We start from the raw sequence: 18,766 nt of genomic DNA on the forward strand, positions 1-18,766 counted from the left end.
TTTTTAGAATGTTTTGTGAAGATTCATTACATGACACTGAAGTTATAAGTAAACCATAAAATGCTTTTCCTATGGAAACATGGCCCTAACTAGAACTACACAGTGCTGACTATATATATATATATATAGTCACCACTGTGTAGTATATACATATATATAATATATATATATATATACACACACACATATACATATACATATACATATATATATATATATATATATATATATATATATATATATATATATATATATATTCACTTAAAAAACCATAGGTTTCACACACGTTATAGTTAGGAATTAACATTTAAAAAACCTTGCAAATTCACTTACAAAAACATAGGTTTCACACATGTTATAGTTAGCTGGACATTTCACTCGTAAAAAACCATTGAAATTCCCCCTTTATAGTTAGTTCAGCTAACTATAACTCGCGCGCCCGCAATCCACTGCTGATGACGTCACATATTACATCACTCATGACATGGTCAGTGACATCACTCATGACATCACTGATGACATCTCAAATGACATCACTGATGACATCACTGATGACATCATCCTTGTGTAAGAGTGGCAGACCTCCTCTTATCCTAATATAAACTTTGATACACACATTGAAAAATACAAACTAAAGTTTTGAAAACTATAGAGATACCAATACCAGTTAGAACAACCTATTCAGTAATTCCAAAATCTACATACGCATCCACTTATTCATCAACACTTCTATATAGTCACTCATACATGTACTCAGTCATCATATCTACTCATACACCTATACATCCTGTTACACACCTACACTCATACATAGAGTTACTCACACACATACTCACACATGCAAATAAACACCCATTTACTTGCATATACAGCTATACACACACCACTACACTTACTTCTACAGAAACGTACACATACTTACTCTTTTAAACAATCACTTATAGAAACACATACTTATTTATACAGGAACTCTTCTAATCTCTCACTCTCATATATCCTCACTTATATACATCAATACTCACATATACTACTTGAAAACATATGGACTTACTCATAAAGACACTATTGAGACAGTCATTTACTCTCTTACTCACCCATATACACACTCATCCACCCATACTGTCCTGCTCACATACTGTCTTCAAAACACATACAAACAGTGAGTCACTCATTCATGCATCTATACACTAAGTACGATCCCCCACTGAACCATACAGACACTCATACTGATACTCTAAAAATGAACTAATAACCCAAATACACACTCATGTAGCTACTCACCAACCCATGCAGCCACTTATACACAAAGTGAGATACTGATACAGATATTTAAATATTTAAACATTACTCACTAATACTTGTATTCACTAAGATACTGTTAATAAGTCAGTTATACAATTTTACGAAAAAAACATCCATTTAGACACTTATTTACCTATTTATTCTTCCATTAACCTTTAGATAACATATATAAAAAATAACTATTTTTTCCAGAAAGACACAGTCACTGGATGATGTCATCAGTGAGGTCCTCAGTGATGTCATTTGAGATGTCATCAGTGATGTCATGAGTGATGTCACTGACCATGTCATGAGTGATGTAATATGTGACGTCATCAGCAGTGGATTGCGGGCGCATGAGTTATAGTTAGCTGAACTAACTATAACGGGGGAATTTCAATGGTTTTTTACGAGTGAAATGTCCAGCTAACTATAACATGTGTGAAACCTATGGTTTTTTAAGTGAATTTGCAAGGTTTTTTTAAATGCTAATTCCTAACTATAACGTGTGTGAAACCTATGGTTTTGTAAGTGAATTTGCACGGTTTTTTAAATGCTAATTTCTAACTATAACATGTGTGAAACCTATGGTTTTTTTTAGTGAATTTGTAAGGTTTTTTAAATGCTAATTTATGTATGTATTATTATATTTTTTATATTTTTATTTTACAATAAACTACCTATGTATATAGTTATAGATTGGCTGTATCCTGTAATATGGAATGGCTCAGCTCTTTTTTTTTTTATTTGGATAAAGTTGAACAGCATAGTTAATATCTTCTATAAACATTTTTTAATGTTTTTTTTTTTCAAGTGTTTTTCACCGGTGCGCGTACGGTGCGCCACTGTGCGCGCACCCCGCGATTTAAAAAAAAAAGAAAACAAAAAGGCCCAGGACGTTAGGAAGTGTCTTCCGTTACTTGTTTTCACGTTCTTAACTTTTCTCTTTGGCTATCTTCTGCCGCGGGGGTGCGTGCTCCGTGCGCGCATGCGTGCGTGCTCCGTGCGTGCTTTGTGCGCGAATGCGTGCGGGCACCGTGCGCGCACGGCATGTCATGTGATTACGAAACAACACTTTTCATTGGTTCATAGTAGTTTCTGTTCCAGAATCTTCAAACACCACACCCACTCCCCTCACTAATTCTTCTTATTTCCTGGGAGAAGGAGCTTAACAGCTTTTCCAGTAAAATTTTACTAGAAAATTGCAGAACAGCAGACAACTTCTGGGAGTGAGGAGGAGACCTTTGTGGAACCACCAAGGAAGAGCAAACAGAAACACTTTTTCATCTGGAATTATTTCACATTTCCAGAGGGCCAAAAGAAGGTGAATGCGCTGAAGGTGACATGCACTATTTGCGGAAGTGTCCTATCTAGAGGAGATCCGAGCAAAAAATACTCCTTTAGTATTTATTCCATGCTGAGGCACTTCAAAACAGTGCATCCTATCCGCTATGCTTGTGAAACAACTAGAGCCCTGAGGGACAATCCTCCACCTGCTCAGCCGAGCACATCATCTGCGGCTGCAGATTCGCCGTGCACCAGGCAACTGGACATCCGCCCCCTTTTCAAGAAGGTGCACATACATTGCAATGTGTGCAATGCTGTTCTTTGTTACGGAGAGAGCAGCATTAATTTGATTGAGAACAAAATCCAGCAGCACACATGCTCCACCCCATAATTTTTTTCATTTATTGTTTTTGTTCCTGTTGAACAGTTTTTCATTCCCAGTTTTTTTTTGGTGCTCTAAAAAAATCCAAAAAAAATACAAAATTGTTAAAAAACTAAAAAAAAATACAAAACAAAAAAGACAAAAAAACCAGTTCTTTTCAGAACTCACTTCACTTCTCCAAGAAGAGCTATATTCCTAATATACTGTGTTGTAATTTTATTGAATGAATGTGTAGTGTATACATGAATGATTGAAATGATTCAAATGACTGAGTGAAGAGGACGAAAGGACAGACAGAATGAGTGAGAAAAGGAAAGTATGATCAGTCATGAAAGGGAAGTGAAAGACTGACTGCAACAAAAGGACTAAGGGTAGAGGATACAGGTAAGAAGAGTGAATGAGTAAGGGAATGGCAGTGAGTAATGGAGAGTGACGGCGGGGGAGTGAGAAAAGGGGAGTAAGGGACGGAGATAGGAAAAGGGAGTAACAGATGAAGCGGATGAAGTACAGCAGGGTAAAGGGATTGAAAGTAAGAGAAGTGGAGTGATGGTGAGATAAGGGGTATGAGGATTAGAAAAGGGGGTAAGGGAAAGTGAGAGATGGGGAGTGAGGGGATGGGGGGATTTAGGAAACTGGAATGAGAGAAAGGGAGTCAGGATTTCAATGAGCAAAGGAGAGTGAGGGAGAGTGAAGGAAAGAATGCGAAAAGATGAAGGGGTGTGAGATACAGACAGGAGGAAGTGAAGTAGGAGAATAGGAGTGACTATGAGTAAAGGATAGTGACAGTTAAGGAAGGTGAGGGCAGGAGAATGACGGAGAAGGTTAAAAAATTAACATAGATAGAAAATGAGTGATGGAGAGAGGAGGAGTGGGAGAAACAAAGGGGCAGATTTATGTTAGACTTGCGCCACTTTTACGCCGCCGTTGCGTCACTTTTGTGACGCAGCGGCGGCGTAAACCCTGCGCCACGTTGCGCCCTATTTACATCGTGACGCATCTATGGAGATGCGTCACGGTGTAAAGCCCTGCGCCACATTAAACCTGCGTCAGGTTTAATGTATGCAGGGTGGGCATTACAGCGGAAAAAGCCTCAGAAAAGTGACGTAGTGAAATCTACAAGATTTCACTCAGTCACTTTTCCGACGCTGTTGCGTCAAAACCTTGCACCTGCTTGAAGCAGGCGTAAGGCATGACGCAGCATGTTAGGTATGGGCAGCCCCTAAACATTGCTGGAGTTGCGTCGTGCTTGCAACACGACTCCAGCAATGCGCCGCCCTTACACTATCAGCTGCGTCACGCATCTGTTTATCATTGCGCCACGATGCGCTGCATTGTAAATGCGGCGCATCTGTGGTGGCGCAAGGGTAAACTTGCGTGACGCATCTTTCCTGGCGCATCCCTGCTGATTTGCAGGGATGCGCCAGGAAACATAAATCTGCCCCACAGATGTTAAGGAAATTAAGGGCAAGACAGACAAAGGGAGAGAGACAGAAACAGAGAAAGAGAGCAAGGAACTGAGAAGGAGTAAGGCAGTTTGAATGACTGAGACATATGGAGACAGGGAGAGAAACATGGTTGAAAAAATAGTGATGGAGGCAGTAAACCTAGGGGAGTAGTAGAGAAGGAGTGAGGGAGTTACGAAAGAGCAGTAAAGGAAGAAGAGAGAGGGAAGGGGAATGAGAAAAGCAGAGTGAGGAGAAGTGAAGAAAAGGGAGCATGAAAGTGAAGGGGTGAGAAATACAGATATTTTAAACTTACCTGACCAACAAAATAACTTAATTAGAAATAAATGTTTTTTTTTTTAATTACTAGAAAAATGGATTCAATTTCCTAAATTTTCTTTCTCGATCTGAAAAAAAGTAATAATATTTAACAATACATTTTAGAATACAGTACACATTTTCATATTTAACAAAGTTATTTTTTGCCCTTTTTTTGCTGTTTTCAGAATATATTGAATTTCACTGAAAATAGTGATATCAATTGCATTCATCACTTAACAGCGGGCAAAAAAATAAACAATCTGAAAGATTGTTTAAAAAAGCCCTGAATCTATCCTCAGTAAAACATACCTTGATAGAAATGTAACATATATATTAAAAATATCTTCTAAGAACAATAACTATTTGCAATAAATAACGTCTGTAAATCTTGTTGCTTAAGCACATACACCAAAATAATATCTGTCAAAGAAGTCCACAACAGAAACATTTACCTTTCCATGAGGCCAAATGGTAATTTTTAAACCCTTTTTTGGTGAAATATCCAATAATAATCCTATAAAATCGAAATAATGGTTTCTTCAGATGCTGCAATTTGTATCTAAAATTTTGGTTTTAGAAAAATTAAGTAGGAATTTGGTAATTCTGCAGGCAAACGTTGCTTGAAAATCAATTGAGAATCATTACACAGTGTCCAGCCTTTTTCACATTTTAGATAAACTGTGTAATGACCAGAAGTTATAGAAGGTCCATCATGGAAAATTATTGCAACTGCAACAAAAGTCTTTCCTGATATTGATAATTGATTTCCTACAAACTTCTTTATTAAAGTGTCCAATTTTGTTCCATCAGCTCTACAACGTTGCATCATTAAAATTATATACTGTCCATATTTCTTTAAAAATAACGTTGATAACATTTCTGATTTACATTGAGAACATTCCATGTTGTGATTTGCATCATTAACTAATTTACTAAAAGTCACTGATTTACTCTCTGGTAATGTTAAATGTATGAACCTTTCAGAATCAACATTAGGGCTGCATGTGTTCATACAGTTTTCACAACAATGTTCCCATTTATAAGAGAGACCAAACATATTTTCTATTTCTACCCCTTCATCTTCCAGTACCATAAGCATATAGATTAAGAATTCCTGTGCATCTTGCTGGACATTTTCAGTAAACTGTGTACATCCAGAACATACATCTAAAAGATTTCTAACATCAGAAGCACTTTCTATTTTAGTTTTATCATTACTCAACTTCTCATAAAGGAAACTCAGCAGAGAACAAAATCTTTTTTCATGATTTAGTATTATCTGCTCTTGCAAACTTTCAAGATAAAATACAACATTCAGCACTACGTTAGCGTAGCAGTTGACACCAGAGCTATTTTCAAAATGACAACCAACAACCTCTTCAACATTGTCCTTTTTCTTTTTGCTTGCAATCACATCACTCTCCTTTTTTTTTCTCCTTTGTACATCCCCATTACAGATATTTTCAATTCTCCTTTTCCGACAAACAACACGTTTTTCAAACACAGGATACCGACTTAAATGAGGAGCATAGCTTCTTCTTAATCTATTATACTCCTTTACACAATTTGCATCAGCACTAACTTTTGAGTCATCAAAGTCTATCATGAATAAACCAGATAATTTTTTCACTCGTGACAAAGCAACATATGCCATACCTTCTTTAAACACACTAGATCCAATGTTTACAAAAGCACTATCTACAGTTAATCCTTGAGATTTGTGAATAGTTACAGCATATGCTAGAGAAAACGGAAACTGCTTCCTACGTACATATAAGTCTTTCACAAGCAAAAAACGAACTGAACAACGACTAATGTCTTTAACCTCTTCAATCTGATCAAATTTTATTTTTAAAAATTCAATTCCATCTTGTTTCTGGTAGTTAACAAAACCCACAACTTTACCCATAGCTCCATTCACTAAACCTTTTTCTACATTCAAATTACGTCTTAAAATTGCTCGACAGTTCATACATACATAAAGATTCTTTTCTAAACCAGCTGTTTTCGATATGTTTTTCTCTAGAGAATCCAATTTAGTTTTCAATTTGCCTGTCAATGTAATAGTTATTCCTTCATGCTGTATTTTATCCATGGCTTCCATTTTCATAATCTCTTCATTTTCCAATTTCAAAAGTTCTTCATTGAATATAGAGCATTCATGTAGTGTTGGCATTAAGCAGATCACAGTATTTTTTTCTGCAATTTTCTTGTATATTTTCTCTGGAACTATTTGTTCTGTTGGAAACAAATTACATAGCAATCGACTCTGTAAAGCTTTTCTGCCATTTTGTGTGATTAGTCCAATTCTGATATCTTTGAGAATACTTGCATAATCATCATCATTTGCTTGCCGCATATTGGTAATGAGTTCTTTGTACTCAAAGTATGACCAAATATTCACATTACCTATACCTCCTAATGATTTTTTCGTGTCTTCATGTGCAAGAGTATTAAATACTGGTTGTCGTTTAACTGGAGTGAGCTGCAGTAGATCCCCAAAAACTATAACATGTTTTCCTCCAAATAACACGTCATAGTCTGTCTTTAGAATTTGCTGCATTCTTAAATGCACAAAGGCAAGCATTAAGTTTGATACCATGCTCACCTCATCACTAATGAGAACTTTCATTTTCTTCAACACTCTTGAAACTTCAAAACATGCTTCTCCTGTTAGCTTGTGGTATTCTATTTTGTTCTCATGCTCTACTGGTAACATTAGCAAACGATGTAAGGTAATTCCTTTTATGTTATATGCTGCTAACCCAGTTGGAGCAGTAACAACACAAGACAAAGTTGAATCTGTTTTTTTCTGTAGGTAGCTTCCAATTACTTTAATTAAGAAACTTTTTCCAGTTCCAGCTTGTCCACTCACATACATTCTGATTGGTTCAAATGATGTGCATGAGCACTCTTTATTTTCATGTAGTAATCCATGATCAATTTGTTTTGTGACTTCTTCATAAATTTGTTGTTGTTCATCATTCAGTTGTTGTTCCAAATTTGGTAAGTTTATTAAATCTTCCTGAGCTTGATTCATAGCTGTTTCCACTTCAGTCATGGCTATTGCAGCTTCATTTTCTACGATTGGTTGGATCTTGACTGAGCGTACCAGAACTTTGACTGTCTTGAGAACTGTCTCTAGCTACTTCAGCTGCAATTGTAGCTTCTTGTTCAATTTCTTCATTTAACATTTGTACATAATTTGTGAAAGTACTGCATTCTATGCTATCTTTACATGCATTAAAGGAATCTTCATAGCTCTGAAAATCTCCAAGTAATTCATCCTCTAAACGCCATGGTTTAAACAGCTGTAAAAGTGCTAAGTAGTAAAATTCCTTTTTTGTCAGTAGTGTCGCAACTCAGCTTCCTGTGATTAATCAAACTTCCTTTTGTTCGTTTCACCAAACATCCTTCCTCACCAATGACTTTATATTTTCCATTGTTGATGTCTTCTGTGGCATTCCGTGTGAAAATGTAGTTCTGCAGCACTTCATAGAAACACATGTTCTCAAGATGATGACTACTGTTTGGGTAATATGTGTCCAACATATTTGTTTTCAAAATGTCTGTACTTTCTGGTTCGTTCTCTGCTAAATATTCAATTGCTCGAATAGATTTCAGAACCCGATTTCGCATTCCTGCAAGGCCTAAACTTACCCAAATTATTCTTCTGGATTTGGAGTACAGACTTGCAGATGATAACCTATATGAGCATTCGTATGACCCAATTTCTCGATGCGATAACATCTTTAAACTGAAACTGTATAGCTTTTTACTGACAGTCTTCTCGTGAGAAATCTCTTCCCACATTTCTTTCAATTCCGTTTTCTCAGATTTAGTGATGTAAGATGTGACATACCGAGCAACAGCAATAGAATTGTAAGCTACATACTGAATATCCATGTTAGCATTCCACATGGATAAAATGACTGGGTTGTAGTCATTTATATATTTTGACTCTTCTTTTCGTCTTAGGTTATAGGTATTTTTCGGAGATTTTCTTGTAATGGTATGTCGCACAGCTGACATAAAACTGTTTACTCTTCCTTTTGAAAGAACAGGTCGTGGAAATCCAAATCGACATTTTGTGTAGAATTTATCTTTACTCACTCTTGTACTTTCGTCGACAGTATTTTCCACACCGATGACTTTCGAAAAGTAAAACTTGCTCTTTTAAGTTTTTTTCTTCTGTGCTTTTAGGTATAGCACATGTTGCATATTCTTCAATGAAAGATAAAACTGCATCATCAGAATCTGTTCCAAATTTTGGGGCATCCTTGATCCACAACAGCATATGAATATGAGGAGCACCTCTTGCTTGGTACTCTTTTCTCCAAAAGAAATCCACAACTTCTCCAAGAGGTGGATTTTTTTTATTGCAGATGAAGGACATCTTAGCCTCAAATCTATGATTGAAATATCTGCAAACATGAACCGGATCCAATGAGCACAATTCTCCTGCTGTCTTCTATTGGATGTTTTCAATATTTGAATTTGCCTCTCGAAGAAAATCCAGTAAATCATCCCAAGCGTACTCAGCTCAGCTTAGGGTAAGGAACCATGTAGGAGTTCCTAAATTCCGTAACATACATTTCAATTCTCCATGGCGTCGGTACCACTATTCATTAGTTCCACGCTGACAAGCCATCAGATTAATCAATTGAGATTCCAAATGATCATCTCGCTGTTGCACTTTGTTCATAAAATCCTTTGCAGACACATTATGTAGATGTAGTCCAGTTTTTAAAATGTGATTTACTGCATAAGATAGTGCAGACAAGTCACTTTCAAATAAAAGATGGAACAAATAAGGAATACTTTGACGAAATCTTGGATCTTCTGCATATAATCTTGTAGTCCGATACTCAGAAGCAGGAATCTGTACTGGACGTTCATCATATCGTCCACCTTTTCCTGTAGGAAACAGCTGGGGAAAACAACGAGCTTCCAAGCTCTCCTCCCATACACTCACGGGAGTTCCTTTAGCTTTTTCATCTGAAACAGATAAATAGTGTTTCCCATAACATAACAAATGTTCATAAATTTCTTCTTCTTTTGACTTATCTACTTTTTCAATTTGCCCAGTTGGTATTCCTGTGTCTGCTAGTAAAACTTCTTCATCTTCATCCATATAAATTGATTCATAGTACTTATAATTACTTTTCAAATAGAAATTTGCTCTTTGTACTTTTCGTACATCTACTAGCTCCTGCCGAATTTTCTTATTCTTTGTAGGTACACCATTAACCAGAATAACTAATGGTTCAGTTTCCAAACTACCTGCATCAATTGTTTCAATATTTGTTTTCAAATCTAATGGCAAATAGACAACTCTTCCTTTTAAACCTCTTTGTAAATCTGAAGGAGGTAATTTACCTGTTTTGGGCTCCATACGAACTATAGTCTGAAACGGATGGACACATTGAATGAGTATAGACTCATACGTATTTAAATCACTAAGTTCTGCAGGAATATCAACCAATTCTAAATTATAATGTACAGCTCTAGCTGGCATTTTATTTTCTTCAAACTTGTTATAACAGTATTTACAAATACGCTGATCTTCACCCAAATCAAAACAATTTTCCAGAAACAAATATGTACCAAAATCCTTCCACTCATAATTATTTTCTTTTTCACTTTTTTTATAGAGATCAACATTCCTTGTTTGACTTTTATAATGGCTTCTCCGGCAACAAATACAAGTAATATTTGGTCTTTCATTAGAGATGATAGTAAATTTTGTCATTTGATCTTCAAACTTTTTACTAACAGTGGGTTCTACATTCTCTTCCACATTTTCTTCAATAACTGTGTCATTTCCTGCACTTTCTTGTTCTGGACCAAAGTAACAAAACTAAATATCATCAGTAACCTTCTCTACATCTGATACAGATCCACGCAACAGAGCACTATTCAACTCATTTAACTTTAGTGCTGGACTTTTAGCAAAATACAATCTTCTCACAAACTTTCTCATTTCAGTATGATGTACTGCCAGCATCCTAAAATGGTGAAAAACACTTTGACAAACTTTCCTAGAAAGACAAGCCAGAGAATGTCCTTGCAAACCAGTATTCTTTCTCACTCTGCATGGATCTAGTCTTTGAAGCACCTTAATCTTCTGTTTAACACTTTTTTTTACTATATTCTCTTAGAAAGTCACGTAATTTATCAATAGATTCTTGTCGTACAGTACAAATACTACTACAATTCCAAGTGTACATTGGGGCTTTAGGACGTTTCCCCATAACCTCATCAGTTAACACTTCTTCCTCATTTCTTGGAACCATTTTCTCCTTTTCCATTAAACAACAATCTTTAACTTCATAAGTTCGACCACTGGTGTCAACTGCATACAGCAAACTATTACTTTGAAGATAACTCTCTTCATTAAAAAATGGTTCAGTACTTGAACTATGCTTCCATTCTCCTAAGAACACATTACAAAAGTTATTTTTTTTCACTACTCTTTTCCTTTTTGACTTCATTACATAGACTATTTTATCTAATGTACGGATCCTGTTCAAAATTAAAATGAATAGTTTTCTTATTAATTCCAAAGCCTTTGCAACAATTGATTCAATATGTTTCTTTTTCTTATAAAATATTGCTTTCTTCCTATTTTTTTTCACATCCTTTAGCAAATTGAACACCACTCTTCTCTGAAACATTTTTTTACGAATGTTTTGAAATTCTGTTTTTCTTCATTCTTTCTTTTTTTTTTTTTTTTTTTTTTTTGGAAAACCTTTATTTAACAGTATGCGCAGACAGATACGGGCCTACAACCCTCAGGCCGGCCTCGACAATAAAGGGCACATCAGCAAGCAATTATACGATTCAGCAGCATATCAGTACAAGCACGAATAGACCAGATTACGTTTATACACAATTGTGCCGCCGAGCGCCAGGATGATGAGGTTTAAGTTTTATAAAGTTTTGAAATAAGTCCATAGCAACAGGTCTGGAAGGATCCGAATCAGAGCAATGCAGTTAGGACTATAGTGGGCAACGATCATCAGAAGAGTCAGCAAGCATTATCCGTAAGGTAATCAATCGCACTCCATGAAATCAGGATAGAAAAGAAGCATATCACATGACGATCCCCAAGCACTACCCACAAGTTCCCAATCCTCCCCTCGACCCCAGAAATAAGAAAGGAAAGAGCAAACGAGAAAGGTAAAGAGTAGAAAGGGAGAAGAGAAAGAGAGAAAAGAAAGAAAGGAAAAGGAGGCCCATAGAAAAAAAAAAAACCAACAAGGAAATATACCCCCCACCCTACACGCATGCAGAGGCTACGGCCTACCCCCCCTAGCAGTGTGTCTGTCGCCCCAAAAGAGTACCCGAAATGTAGGAGAAGAGAAAGAGAAGAAAAAGAAAAAGAAAAAGAATGTCACGGTTAATCGGAGGAGGGCCAAGGATCTATTCAATACAAGCAAAATCGTTACCCGCGGTCACCCAACCCCAGGCCCCGACCTAACACCCTGCTACATGTACCTCCAACAGTCACAAGTCCCAGTCCCAGCCATATACGTATCAATGTGCAACAAGAAAAACCCCCTTCCTCAGCCTTGGCCCCTTCGAATCTGCAGTCCAACAGAATCCAATTGCAGTACGGCCAACCTGGACGGGATGGGCCACCATGGAGTCCGTTGCAGCAATCGAGGGGTAAGAGACAAGTCAAACTGGAGCGAAGCTCGATAGTAAAGGACCACAGAATGCGCCACTGCTATGCGGTGGCTAGTACAACAGGGAGCAGGACGATGCATAAATCCCAGAGTAGCGGCCGGCCGATGTACAGGAAGCAAGTCCAGGAGGACGCTCAGAAACGTGGCACCAAAGGACAAAGGAGATGGGCAAAACGGCGGCTGAGGCACAAGCTCCGGCCATACCGAGGGAGCAGGATTGTCAGACTCCTCCAGGGCAGAGCCGAGGAGTACCGCAGCGGGCACTGGGACACGTCCCCCCGTCACTGCCACATACCTCAACTCGGGTGATCCACCGACAGTCGGCTGAAGATGTGGCTTAACATGCCGCACTGGAGAATCATCATGGCCAGCTGAAAAAGTCCGATCAAACCGGTCCTCCAAACCAGTGGCAGAGTCGCGGAAGGCCAACCACAGGTCCTCCAGAGCTGCCAGGATGTCGCGGAGCCCCAGCGGTGGATCAAGGATGGAGGGTGCTGTTGTGTCCGCCATCTTAGGCAAGCAACCATCGAGCGCCCCGGGAAGCAAGCCCCCTTCACCGGCCATCGGTATCTGGAAGGTGATAAGCTCTCTGCGGGGCCCCGGCGGTGCAGGAAACGTGGAGGCAGCCGGTCGTGGAAAGGCTTCAAGGACAGGGGAATCTGTGGTGCAGGGAAACCCACCGGCGAGACCAGGGCTTCCGATGCGGAAGATGGCGTCCGCTGCTGTAGGCTGCAACAAAGAAGCGATCCCGGCCCTCTCCCAGCTGGGCCGGGATACAGTATACGGGAGCTGGATACAATGTTGCGAGCGGGGCGCGCTGGGCAGCCGAGCGTGGAAAAGGCTGCTGTGAGAATCCCAGCGCCGCGCTCCAGGTCCGGTGCACCGGCTCCTCCCTCTCCACAGCGGCCGCTGCTATCGTTGTCGCCGCCGGCCGTCCCCACTAAGCAATGGCCCGGCTGCGACCGCTTGGAAGGCCGGAATGGAAACCGGGGCCCAACTCCACCGGGGCAGCTCCGTTTTCGACCGGAGTCAAAGCATCGTGGTCAGGAACGTGGCGCAGGTACGCGTAGGGCTCGGAGGCGCAGGATTCTTGCCAGGATATCAACGAAGGGCGAAAGGGTCGGCGGAGCCGAAGAGCTAGGCGGCCATCTCGGCTGCAGGCTAGGCTCCTCCCCTCTCTTCATTCTTTCTTGCTTCCGATTCTACATTAGCATTTAGTATTTCCTTTCTATTGTCTTGTTGTTTTCTTCTTGAAACACAATTTGCAGAGGATATACTTTCTATATTTTTTCTATGTTTGAGGATATTTTTTAAAAAATCCTTAGTCTGCTTACCAGAAGACTTTTTCTTTTTTCCAACATGAGGATCTTCAACTAATTTTTGTTGTCCAGTTGTCTTCAAATATAGATGTTTTTGCTGTTCTTTTCTCTTTCTTGATTTTATAGGCATGTTTAATTTATTTCAGTGTTGTTCAGCAATACCTAAAGGAAACAAAAAAATACCTTTATGTAATTTAAATATATTACTATATTTTTTTGAGCTTTTCAAATCCTATCATATGAGCTGTCCCTTTCCTACGACTGCAAGTCTTAAAGAACCAGAGCAACACAAATTAAATCTCTGACAACAATTCCCTTATAGTTTAGAGAGGCAGAAAAGAGCACATGTCCTAACAGCTACTTGAGACCATGAGCATGTGGAACCTGGGTGAGTGATTAGACTAGAGCAAAGGAAATGAACCTTGGTGATGTTGAATGTGTTAGCGTTACACACTGCTATCTGAAATACCACACAGTGCTGAATAGTAAGCATGGGAGTGCAGGAGAAGCAGCTGGCTGTGTGCTAAGAGTGTGTTTCTGGAGACTGTGTATTGTCAGGTGCAAGAGAGATCTGCATGGATGCTTGCACAACTGCATGAAGACTGCATAGATGTATGTAAGATCACCTGTGCTAAGGGTTAATTGGAGTTTTGAACATGTAGGAACTACCTCACCCATTGCAGGATTGGAAGGAAAATCTACCCTGTTGTTTTCAAATGTGTTAGCATTTGCCTCGCATCTGTGAGATAGTGATTTTTGCTGAATGCTAACCATCACAGTTCAAGAAAACAAGCTGCCCCTTTCCTACGAGTGCAAGTCTTCCAGAACCAGAGCAACACGAATTAAATCTCTGACAACAATTCCTGTGTGCACACAGACTCATGGTGTGATCCTAGGCAGAAAACGATATTTGATTGGCAATTTCAAAGCACATTTACTACTGTGGTAGAGCAAGTGATAATTACTGTAACAGCCTGACACATTTTCCTTATACTTTAGAGAGGCAGAAAAGAGCACATGTCCTAACAGCTACTTGAGACCATGAGTATGTGAAACCTGGGTGAGTGATTAGACTAGAGCAAAGGAAATGAGCCGTGGTGATGTTTAATGTGTTAGCGTTACACACTGCTATCTGAAATACCACACAGTGCTGAATAGTAAGCATGGGAGTGCAGGAGAAGCAGCTGCCTGTGTGCTAAGAGTGTGTTTCTGGAGACTGTGTATTGTCAGGCGCAAGAGAGATCTGCATGGACGCTTGCACAACTGCATGAAGACTGCAGAGATGTATGTAAGAGCACATGTGGTAAGGGTTAATTGGGCTTATGAACATGTAGGAACTACCTCACTCATTACAGTACTGCAAAGAAAATCTACCCTGTTTTTTTCAAATGTGTTAGCATTTGACTCCCATCTGTGAGATGGTGATGTGTGCTGTATGCTAACCATCACAGTTCAAGAAAACAAGCTGCCCCTTTCCTACGAGTGCAAGTCTTACAGAACAAGAGCAACACAAATTAAATCTCTGACAACAATTCCTGTGTGCACACAGACTCATGGTGTGATTCTAGGCAGAAAACGATATTTGATTGGCGATTTCAAAGCACATTTACTACTGTGGTAGAGCAAGTGATAATTACTGTAACAGCCTGACACATTTTCCTTATAGTTTAGAGAGGCAGAAAAGAGCACATGTCCTAACAGCTACTTGAGACCATGAGCATGTGGAACCTGGGTGAATGATTAGACTAGAGCAAAGGAAATGAGCCGTGGTGATGTTGAATGTGTTAGCGTTACACACTGCTATCTGAAATACCACACAGTGCTGAATAGTAAGCATGGGAGTGCAGGAGAAGCAGCTGCCTGTGTGCTAAGAGTGTGTTTCTGGAGACTGTGTATTGTCAGGCGCAAGAGAGATCTGCATGGACGCTTGCACAACTGCATGAAGACTGCAGAGATGTATGTAAGAGCACATGTGGTAAGGGTTAATTGGGCTTTTGAACATGTAGGAACTACCTCACCCATTGCAGGAGTGGAAGGAAAATCTACCCTGTTGTTTTCAAATGTGTTAGCATTTGCCTCTCATCTGTGAGATAGTGATTTGTGCTGAATGCTAACCATCACAGTTCTAGAAAACAAGCTGCCCCTTTCCTACGAGTGCAAGTCTTACAGAACAAGAGCAACACAAATTAAATCTCTGACAACAATTCCTGTGTGCACAGAGACTCATGGTGTGATTCTAGGCACAAAACAGTATTCCTGGGCGATACCAGTACACCTTAACTTATGGTGAAGACATACTCCATAATATCTTACAAGTTCAAGGCAGTTAAATATCTTCCAAAACATAAAATGTAAAACACAACTTTAAAAGAAGAAACAAATTTCTATTATTTATATCAAAATACACCACATACATCCCCTCTCAAATTCATAACTCACCTTTAAAAGGAGTTAGTTGAGAAAGAAATGTGCCACTCACACAGCAGATTATCAGAGCCAGAATCTCTGAGCTGTACTCCTCTCACCAGAACCACTAAATGGCAAACTTTCCCTCTCTTTTTTCACACATATACATGTTAACTTCAAATCACATTGCTTCCCACATTCTTTTAAATGGAAACACACATTTCTATTGGTTGCAAATTTCAACCCTTTCCAAATGATTCCTACCCCCAACATGACTTCTGCCTGCTAGCATAACAACAGATCATGGAACACTGGTGTGAGCAGAGAGGTCAGAAGTTCAGCACACAATGTTTCTAATCCAAAGAGCAAGAGTGCTTGAGTTTTCAAATCTAACAGCATATCCAAAGTAATGTTCTGTGGGAACACATTTTTCTGAACCAATACAAAACATGCTTTTAAAAATGTAAACATACAGCCTAGTTTTTAGTGTTGAATGGTCTGAAACAGCCAATGAGTTCTTTTTATTAAAAAAAGTATGTAAGCCTCCATTTTACAACTATCTTTCTTTTCATATTGCCATTCTACTGAAAGACACCTTCTGAGTGCATCCAGATCTCCTTGAAAGATGTTCATAGTGTGGATTGTAGGTCATAGCTATGTCTACTGGAGTGAAAAGTATGCAGAAAAAAAGAGGTATTGTGAAAGGCCTTGCTTTGCCAAATGTAGACATTAAATGGATTGGTCAGAGAGGGTTAAAGTGGCACCAATTAATGCCTTTGGTGAAATCCTTTCTACATCTCCCACAGCCTAACCTTATAATTGTGCACTGTGGTGGAAATGACCTAGGCACTTTAACTGGTGTAGGTCTGGAAATGCTTGTTAAGGACACCTTTGTGCAATTGATGTCACTTTTTCCACAAACTACCTTTGTATATTCTAATATATGCCAAAGGCAAAAGTGGAACTGGTCCAGCCAATATTGTCCGCAGATTGAGAAAGCAAGAAAGCACGTCAATAAGTCTGTTTCTGCTTTCCTCAGAGACTATGGTATGGGTTCTATATACCACAACAACTTGCGTTACAACATGCAAGGCATTTATAGAGGAGACGGTGTACATTTCACAGATGAAGGGAACAGAGTCTTCCTCTTGAACTTTAGACTCTGCATCAGTACTTACTTGTAGGTACAAAAAAACACTCAATGAACATAACTGCTCTTTTTAGAGCCAACCAACATCTAAACACTTAAACTTGATTTTTAATTCTATTTTTTTAATTAATTTTTTGCCGCCGTGCGCGCACCCCGCGATTTTTTGTAAAAAAATAAAATGTTTTTTTCACCCTTCGGGATCCTTCAGGGAACCCCTGACAAAGGCTAGGCGGTCAGGGACTCTCTACTCTGCCCCCTTTTCACGTTCTCCACCTTTCTTTTAAATGGAAACACACATTTCTATTGGTTGCAAATTTCAACCCTTTCCAAATGATTCCTACCCCCAACATGACTTCTGCCTGCTACCATAGCAACAGATCATGGAACACTAGTGTGAGCAGAGAGGTCAGAAGTTCAGCACACAATGTTTCTAATCCAAAGAGCAAGAGTGCTTGACTCTTTAAACCTAACAGCAAATCCAAAGTAATGTTCTGTGGGAACACATTTTTCTGAACCAATACAAAACATGCTTTTAAAAATGTAAACATACAGCCTAGTTGTTAGTGTTGAATGGTCTGAAACAGCCAATGAGTTCTTTTTATTAAAAAAAAAAAGTATGTAAGCCTCCATTTTACAACTATCTTTCTTTTCATATTGCCATTCTACTGGAAGACACCTTCTGAGTGCATCCAGGTCTCCTCCTCACTCCCTGAAGTAGACTGCTGTTCTGCCATTTTCAAGTAAAATTGATAGCTGTTCAGCTCCTTGTCCCAGGAAATAAGAAGAAATAGTGAGGGGAGTGGGTGTGGTGTTTGAAGATTCTGGAACAGAAACTACTATGAACCAATGCTTCTGAGTGGCATTTATAGAGGAGATGGTGTACATTTCACAGATGAAGGGAACAGTGTCTTCCTCTTGAATTTTAGACTCTGCATCGGTACTTACTTGTAGGTACAAAAAAACACTCAATGAACACAACGGCTCTTTTTAGAGCCAACCAACATTTAAACACTTACACATGATTTTTAATTCTATTTATTTAATGAATTTTTTGCCGCCGTGCGCGCACCGTGCGCGCACCCCGCGATTTTTGGAAAAAAAATAAAATGTTTTTTTTCACCCTTCGGGATCCTTCAGAGACCCCCTGACAAAGGCTAGGGGGTCAGGAACTCTCTACCCTGCCCCCTTTTCACGTTCTCCACCTTTCTTTTTCACTGTCACACACAAAATGGCGTCCCACACTTCCTGATTTCGACCGATTCGAATGTTGACTGACATCTAACCACCAATCAGAATTACGCTCGCGGACATTTAGTGCGCGCACCGTGCGCGCACCGTGCGTGCACTGGGCGCGCTTATAGATATTTATGTACTTTTAACTGCAATTTTCTCAGGAACTACTGAACAGATTGACACCATATATCCAAAAGGCACATGCCTGACCTGAGGACTACCTCTTTGCCAAATTTCAAGTAATTCTGTTCAGC

The 18,766-nt window shown here is 39.2% G+C and overlaps 1 protein-coding gene across 1 annotated transcript in view; it reads right to left on the reverse strand.

Moving 5' to 3' along the window:
* CFAP43 (cilia and flagella associated protein 43) overlaps positions 1–18,766 on the reverse strand; it is a 638,428-nt gene that overhangs the window by 274,160 nt on the left and 345,502 nt on the right. The gene's annotated exons all lie outside the window — the stretch shown is intronic.

Source organism: Triturus cristatus, chromosome 1_2 (assembly GCF_964204655.1).
Source record: "Triturus cristatus chromosome 1_2, aTriCri1.1, whole genome shotgun sequence".
Lineage (NCBI taxonomy): Eukaryota > Metazoa > Chordata > Amphibia > Caudata > Salamandridae > Triturus > Triturus cristatus.